Here is an 8,177-nt window from a genome sequence, read left to right as displayed (position 1 = left end):
AGAGAGAGAGAGAGAGAGCGAGAGAGAGGCAGGCAGGCTGCCGCTATCAGGGAATACTGGTGCCATTTTCAGCATCGCAGGGTAAAAGGATTGAGCCTCGCCGGTGTACGCTCGGCTCGGCTCGGCTCAGCTCAGCTCGCCTCGGCTCGGAACAGCTAAACAGGAGGGGGATTGGAGGGAAAACAAAAGGAGGAGAGAACGGCTTACCCCTAACACAGGTACCATGCTTTTCCCTGTCATTTGTTTCTCTTCTGTGGCAAGATGCAAGATGGACAGCAGCACTGTGCCGAGGAAAGTGAGAGCAAGGGGGAATGGTAGAGGGGGCGTGTGTCTGTGTTTGTCTGTGTGTACACCTGTGTGTGTGTGTTTGTGTGTGTGTGTGTGTGTGTGTGTGTGTGTCTGTGTGTGTATGTGTGTCTGTGCGTGTGTGTGTGTGCATGCCAAATAGAGGACATCAGAGTCTCTCATGGGACTGCGTTCTATTTTCATTCAGTGGAAGAACATTCACCTCCCACACACACACACACACACACACACACACAAAACACAAACACACACACTCCCAGTACCAGACACCTGCCTCAACCCTGTTTTTTCCACCAGCATCTGTCCAAACAACAGGCACAAAAAAAAATTAGTACAAATACTGTATCTTCCTGTAAAACACATGGACAACACGCAGAGGAAGCATGAGCTGCAGCCTCTGTGTTTGTCTGTGGTTTGTTTGTTTTTTTGGGGGGGTTTTTTCCCTCCCTAACTGCGTTCAGCATCCTGAGCCTTAGGATGTATTACGTAGTGCTATAACAGGACGCTATGTCAGAGCACGATGTGTCATAGCACGCTGTTTACTCTGCCTATTGCATAAGTAGATATCTGAAATGCACACAAACACTTGCGCACGCACACACACACACACACACTGATCTTATGAAACCAGTGACGAAGTTAGACTCTGGTTCATTTAATCCATGTTTCTTTGTGGCATATAGATCTGTTATTGTATATGTATTGCTGTATTTTGTATGTAGTGCTGCATGAGAAACAGAAGGTTTTACATTGTCAAAAATCTGTAATCATTACTGGGACCCAGAGTGTCCTCCATATAGCTGAAAAAGCTTATATATGCTATTTTTAGTATGGCTTTACCTGATGTGTGCTGGCCGGGGATACATGCTGTACGTCACAGATATATGCTGGTGTATGTGTGTGTGTGTACGTGTGTGTGTGTGTGAGAGAGTGTGTGCTCGTGCGTCTAATGTGCTGCATAGGCGCACTTCAGAGGCGGCTTTACTACCATTAAAAGTGCTCTTAAAAGATGCACTGAGACTGCAGTGTCACTGTTAACTGAAACTGATGCTACCAACAACCTGGCTTGCCTCGAGGAGAGGGGAAGAGAGGATGAGAGAGAGAGAGAGAGAGAGAGAGAGAGAAAGGTGGAGGGTGGGCTGGGAGAGGTGTGACAGAGAGAGAAGGGTGAGTAAAAAAAAAAGCATGTGTGTGTTTATGTGTGTGCCTGTGTATGTGTGTGTGTGTGTGTGTGGGGGGGGCGCAACAGGGAGGAGGGGTAACGACAGAGATAACGCAGAGAGGGTGTAGAGAGGTGTCAGGGACAGAAAACAGAGGTGAGATAGAGAACGGTGGTGGTGTGTGTGTCTGTGTGTGTGTGTGTGTGTGTGTGTGTGTGTGTTTGTGTGTGTGTGCCTAGATAGATAGGCACAAGGTGCACAAAAGAGTAAGAATGAGAGAATGATAGAGCAGGAGAGGGAGAGTGATAAGAGGTGAAGGGGAAGGAAGAATATATGAATGGAAGATGAGAGGCTGATCCCCTATAGCAATGCAGCGACATGGCCGCCATCAACATGTAAACAGCTGCGCCAGGATAAACAGTGTGCAAGTGTGTGTGTGTGTGTTGTATGAGTGTATGTGTGTATATGTGTGTGTGAATCTATGGATTTCAAGTTTGTGAATCTTTGCATGTAAGCAAAATACAACAATTTACTACATTACAAAAACATCCCTGGTATATGTACATAAATCTCTTTACCAAAGGTTGTGATGTTTTCAGCTGACAGTGGAGTTATGTGTTTATTTCACTGTGTCTGTGGTGTTTGTTGCGTGTTTGTGTGTGTGTGTGTGTGTGTGTGTGTGTGTGTGTGTGTGTGTGTGTGTGAGAGAGAGAGTAAAAGCTGTATTTCTGTAGTCAAAGGAATAGATAAGACAAGAGCCAGCCCACTGGCTTGGCACAGCATGGCATGGTACGGCAACGTACCTCGAATACACAATTGCTGCTACAGACACAAGGGGCTGGTGCACACACACACAAAGCGCATTTATGCGCACACACTAAAAGTCTGCTCTCCTTTTCCTCTGACTTTTTCTCCTTCACACACACATTCAGACTAACAGTGGGTTTCCTGCATGATGCAACACAATGAAAGGAAGCTGATTATCATGGAGATTGGGAGGCGTGTGGAGAGCAGGTTTCAGTGTGTGTGTGTATGTGTGTGTGTGTGTGTAGGTGTGTGTGATGGTCAGTAAAGGGCATACCGAAATTGGCAACTCATTGCTGCGGTGAAATGAAAGGTGAAAGCTCCCCTCTGAGCCTCTCTCCCTCTCTTGCTTTCTATTCCTCTGCCTTCCTTCCCTTCTCTGTCTCTCGGTCTCAGACCAAAACAAATATATGAGGTCAAGAAGGGGAGAAGAGAGGCGAGGGACGGGAAGGGAAGAGAAAACACTGACAGAACAGGCGAAAGGATGGATTGAGAAACAACAGCACACATTAAAGGCACATAGGGAGAGAAGAGGACAAGCCATTGTTAGAGATGTAAAACATCAAGTGCTCGTCCTCTGCTCCACATTTTTTCCCTCTTACTTTTAATCTTTCTCTCTGAATTGATCCGTCCTTTGTTTACATCCGATTTCTCAATTACTCTGGCCCCATTTTTAACTAGATTGCCGTACTTTCTGTTTGTGTGTGTGTGTGTGTGTGTCAGTGGGAGTGCGTGTGTTTACGAGCGCCGCACTATAAGCCTCAAGTGTCCACCTAATTGCCCCGGAGGCTCATGGTTATTTACTGCGGGGGGTTATTAGGCAGACAGAGAGAGAGAGACAGAGAGGGAGAATGTTTGTCCCTCGTTAAAGAGAAGTTCCGTGAACACAAGCGGGGCTGCAGGGAGCGACCGGAGCACAGCGCCGTCATTAAAAGTCACACACACACACACATACACACAAAAGCACAGTCATCTACTAATGAATGTGGACACTCCACCTATGACTCATAGCATGCGATCTGTATTCATATCGAATGACAATCCCTGATTCTTTTTTATAAATAGTAGCAAGTCTTCCCTGCTATCATTGCTGTCATGCCTTCTGTTAATTATCTTCATTGCTTTCTTCATTATGCATCAGCATGAACACAATCCATACACATCTTATACACAGGGGAGGGTTAACCTACACAGCGGCAAAATGAAGCTGTGGGCCCCTACTGAGAACTTCAAGACAAAACATTGGACTTTCACACTGTATGTTTCCCGTTTGAAACCAATATTCAGTGTTGTTTCTTTTACTCACGTGTTTATTATTGTAACCATGACAACCACAACAAGGGTCGTCATGGTTAAGAAACTCTCTGGCAGCATTATCACTCTCTTTTATGGCTAAAGGTTATGAGCATCTACGCTTTTGTCACTTCTGAAACCAACAAGGATCTCTCTTCATTACCCATTACATAAAGCATACACACTTAGAAACACATGCTCACAAAAGTGTAAACACATAGTCCGCAACAGAATGTTACACCCAAATACAACCCTAACACAATACGAGACAACACAAAATGCAAATACTCTCTCTCTCACCTTCCTTCTACGTTCACTCATGAACACGCATAAGTGTCAATACTTAGCCACCATCTTCATATGCATCATACAACCTCACACAAACACACACACACACACACACACACACACACATACACAGCATATTTTCCACAAGCTCAGCTTGAGTGCAGTGTGAGAGTGTGGGTACACGCTGTTCCAGTGAACAGTACACCACGGCTGCTAACCTAGATCTGATTACACACAGTAGCTTCTCGCATGCACAACTGTGTGTGTGTGTGTGTGTGTGTGTGCGTGTCCATGCATGTCTGTATGAGTGTGTCTGCACTTGGGCCTAATGCAGTTTGCAGGTAATATGTTTTTATTGGACTAGCCAGGACAGTGTCAGTGCAGTGTGTTTGTCTAGGGAGGACTGATGTATTCCCCTACATGAGAGTGAGGAGCATCAGAGAGAGAGAGAGAGAGAGGGAGAGAGAGAGAGAGAGAGAGAGGGAAAGCGAGAGAGAGAGAGAGAGATGGGGGGAGGTGGAGAGGAAGAGCAAGGGGTTACTGCAGGGAAGAGAAGACAGAGGTAGTGATGAGAGAGAGGAGGCGGGTAGAGAGGAAGAGAGAAGAGGAAAGGCTCATCTGTATGCTGGTTACTGTGTGCGGCTTGTTTGATCTGGAGGGAGTACTTAGTGCTGGATGGTGGGATGCTGCAGAGTGGAGAAGGCAAAAATAAGGTTCCTGTAATAGTGTGTGTGTGTGTGTGTGTGTGTGTGTGTGTAATTAGGTGCAAGGTGTTGGGTGCAGCACTTTGCTCATTAAAAGGATCTGGCTGCTGTCCAACCCTGTGCAGTTCATCAACTGTCCTTCATGTCTCTTCCTCTTCTCTCCTCTCGTCATCTGTCTTCTTCCTTCCTTCCTCACTCTCCTCCTCCTCCTTCTCGACACTCTATCCTCCCATCCCAGTGTTACTGCAACAAAACACTGCTTTGCAATGATGTTGCTGACAGATGAAAGGGGGGGGGCAAGGGTGACTGGGGGCATCTTTATCACTGATGAGTATTTGATCAAATGCGCCAACATATCTTGCTTATAAAAGATCAGTAATGAACACATTTGCAAATATCCATACCAATAACTGTATGTGTGAGTACAGAAGCACACAGACACTTCGTATGTAACTGTGGGTGAATGGTTTTTTTTTTTGTTTTTTTTTGTGAAACTGTTTATTTCTGACAGCTTGTTAGCAGAATAACTTGTAGGGTAATCGCTAAATATTCAAAGCAAAAAATCACACATCTACTCCAGTGAGAAATAACACATAAAGGTATGTGTTTGTTAAATGCGCAGGCCAGCAGTGCTGCGTATATGTGCACCAGTGACGCTGAGGAAATGCATAATCAGAGCTCTCACTCAGCATCAGCAGGGAGAAGGTGATTTTGCTCCTGTATACAGTGACTTCACTTGCACTTTGTGTTTTGCAAACATATGGTGAATGACATATGCTTATTATTATTATTATTATTATTATTAAAGTTTTTTGGGCGAGTGTGCAATCATTGGGCAAAGTTTTATTTTGCCCCCTGTTCAGCTCTATAACCAGCAAGAAAAGTCGTAACTCTAGTCAGAGTGTGTTTCAAGAGACTCAGGTGTGTGTGTGTGTGTGTGTGTGTGTGTGTGTGTGTGTGTGTGTGTGTGTGTGTGTGTGCGCGCATTCAGCTGAATGAGGGACTTGTGAAGTAAAGCCTGTCCCACTGCTGTTTAGTTTTCTTCCACAAAGAGACTGAAGGAGAGGGAGAAAAAAAAACAAATTAGATGAAGGGAGACGAAAGATTTCAGGAGGGAGAGAGATAAAAATCAAACTGGAAGGATTGAAAAGGAAAGGGAGAAGATGGAGAAAACAAGAAAGGATGAGGTGAAGGGAACAAATAAAGACTGGTGCCAAAGCAGGGAGATGTGGAGGGAGAGAGAGACAGATGTGAAATGAAAGCCACAATGTAGTATGGAAGATTTGAACAGAAGAGCTAAAAGTCAAATATGAGCATTGTTTTCTGTATGTTTGTGTGAGAAAGAAGAGACACCGAGAGGTGGAAATAACAACAATTAAAGTGCACAAGAAGTGTAAGTGTGTGTGTGTGTGTGTGTGTGTGTGTGTGTGTGTGTGTGTGTGTGTGTGATGGGACCAGGTAATTGTCAAGAATTGTAAAGGAACCAGAAACCGTCACCATGTGTCTCTCCTGTGTTCTGATCACACAGCAACAACAGCACTTTGAAAAGTTTTCTACCCACCATATACCCCCCCCCCTGCCTTCAAACAGCTGCTGGAGTTACATAATGCTGAGAGAAAAGAGAGATCAGAGACAGAGAGAGACAGACAGAGGAACCAGGCAGGAAAAATGTTACAGAACGTATCCTGTGTCGTGATATAATAACACGCACGTCCGTATACTTATAGCCTGAAAATGCATCTGCATGCCGATTACGACACATGGGGTTTTGTTTTGTCTCTTTACCATTTTCACAATGATGTTATCACTGCCATAATTGCGTTATGACATAAGAAAGACAAAGTGACTTTAGAGAAAGACAGAGGAGCCCCCATGACCCCAGCTGCAGCTGTGATGCATAAAAACACAAGGACGCGACAGGACATGGGATGTGTCTGTGTAAGTGCACTGAGAGTCAGAAATGAGAGCAGGAACAGAGGGTGTGAGTGTATATTGGTATACACTGTAGGTTGTATAAAGTGTATATTTAGTGCACATGTGAGTATATTTGTGTGGCAGTTTGGGTGCCATCGACAGGAGGTGTGTTTTTTGTTGGTGAATGTGGGTTAGAATAGAAGAGACTCTAAGGACACTGCTCTAAGTTAACTGCCTCTGTGCCTGATAGAATTTATGAATGTACACACACAAACTTGAAGGATAATTTATGTTCCTCTGTAGTCATGGGACAGACTGAACTTCAAAATCTCTCATATTACCTTAAAACCTACAAATAAAAAACTTTACCATTTAACCGACACTAACTTCCACCTATGAATTCATTACAAAATCATTTTGCTAAACCTCCTCAATAGCCTGCATGCCGATGAACAGATAATCATGTGTGACTGAGTAATCCATGCTGAAGTGCATGCATCCATCCACCAGGCAGGTTTAAGGTAAGTGAGCTCAGGTGCAGAAAAATTCCTCCTACACATAAATACATAATTATCATTCGTTGAGCTTTGACCTGTCGTCTCACAAACCAATTACAGCGCGGTGTTGCAAAACCTTTATTTCTATGATGGTAAAGGTGACTGATTTTTGTGGGAGGAACCAAACGGCATGAAAATACGTTGTGTCCCCTCACAGGTCCCCGCTGAGTACATTAGCCATACCCCATATTCAGTGCTGTTGCTAGGTTGCATTGCATTTGCGTGTCTGCTTACATGCGTGCGTGCACGCGCTCCTGCATGTGTGCGTATGTTTTGCGTGACTGCCTCCATGCTATGGACACGAGGTGAGTTCTCTGCCTGTGAATTAGCTTCCATAGCAACCAGTGCCACACAGCCAGGCATGCAGGCAGGCAGGCGGTGAAGTGAATGAACGGCGCTATGCTTGTGTGATATGAAAGTGGGCACAGGCCCGATGCCAAATCTGGGTACGGTGGGCACACTAGCATGCTGACAGGCACAGACAATGGGCTGTTGCTGTAGTGATTGGAGGGCTGGTGGTTCAGGGGGCAGGGGGGTTAACAATGTGCATTGGTATGTGGATGGCAGACAAAGTCAAAAGCAGCGTTCAGTGTGATAATGGAGCTTCTCTGTGTGTTTGACGCTCCTTCAGTTTGTTTTCCAACTGTTTCTCTTTCTCCATCGCTATTTTTGTTTGCTGCTCAGTATCTCTCTGCTTTTCATCCCCTGTTCTATCTCTGTTTGCTTTCCTTCTCTCTCTCTCTCTCTCTCTCTTCTGTTTGCTTTTCTCCTCTACACTTTCTCTGTGTCTCTGAGAAAGAGGTTGCGGCATTGCAGAGGTGGGTGTAATGCGGGGGCAGAGGAGATTTTTTTTTTTTATCAGTGTTATTGTCAGAGCTGGCCCATCACCTTGGATACACACACATATGCACCCACCCACACACACACACGCACACACACACACACCTCAGATGTCAAACACACGTCAAATGCTAACAACTAACAGTCAAGGTTTTGGCACAAAACAAAACAAAAACAAAAACCCTCAGAAACTGGGCCCAACAGTACACAGCTCACACGGTGAACTGTGCTAAATCAACCAAACTCCTCCAAACAAAACACCAAGTGAAAAAATATAAACAAAACAATCATGGCACAGACGTCAGAGACAG

At 44.9% G+C, this 8,177-nt stretch overlaps 1 protein-coding gene and 1 long non-coding RNA gene across 2 annotated transcripts in view; one reads left to right on the top strand and one right to left on the bottom strand.

The window, feature by feature from the left end:
- Positions 1-8,177, bottom strand: part of LOC147818135 (uncharacterized) — a 43,656-nt gene that overhangs the window by 10,824 nt on the left and 24,655 nt on the right. The window lies entirely within an intron of this gene.
- Positions 44-8,177, top strand: part of rai1 (retinoic acid induced 1) — a 50,479-nt gene continuing 42,345 nt past the window's right edge. The window contains 1 exon segment of the mRNA XM_087178522.1: positions 44-218. The gene's annotated coding sequence lies outside the window, so the exon portion shown is untranslated.

Source organism: Seriola lalandi, unplaced genomic scaffold (genome assembly GCF_002814215.2).
Source record: "Seriola lalandi dorsalis isolate HSWRI2012SDOR001 ecotype SW California unplaced genomic scaffold, Sedor1 jcf7180002054690, whole genome shotgun sequence".
Taxonomy (NCBI): domain Eukaryota; kingdom Metazoa; phylum Chordata; class Actinopteri; order Carangiformes; family Carangidae; genus Seriola; species Seriola lalandi.
This window is presented reverse-complemented; position numbering and strand designations above follow the sequence as displayed.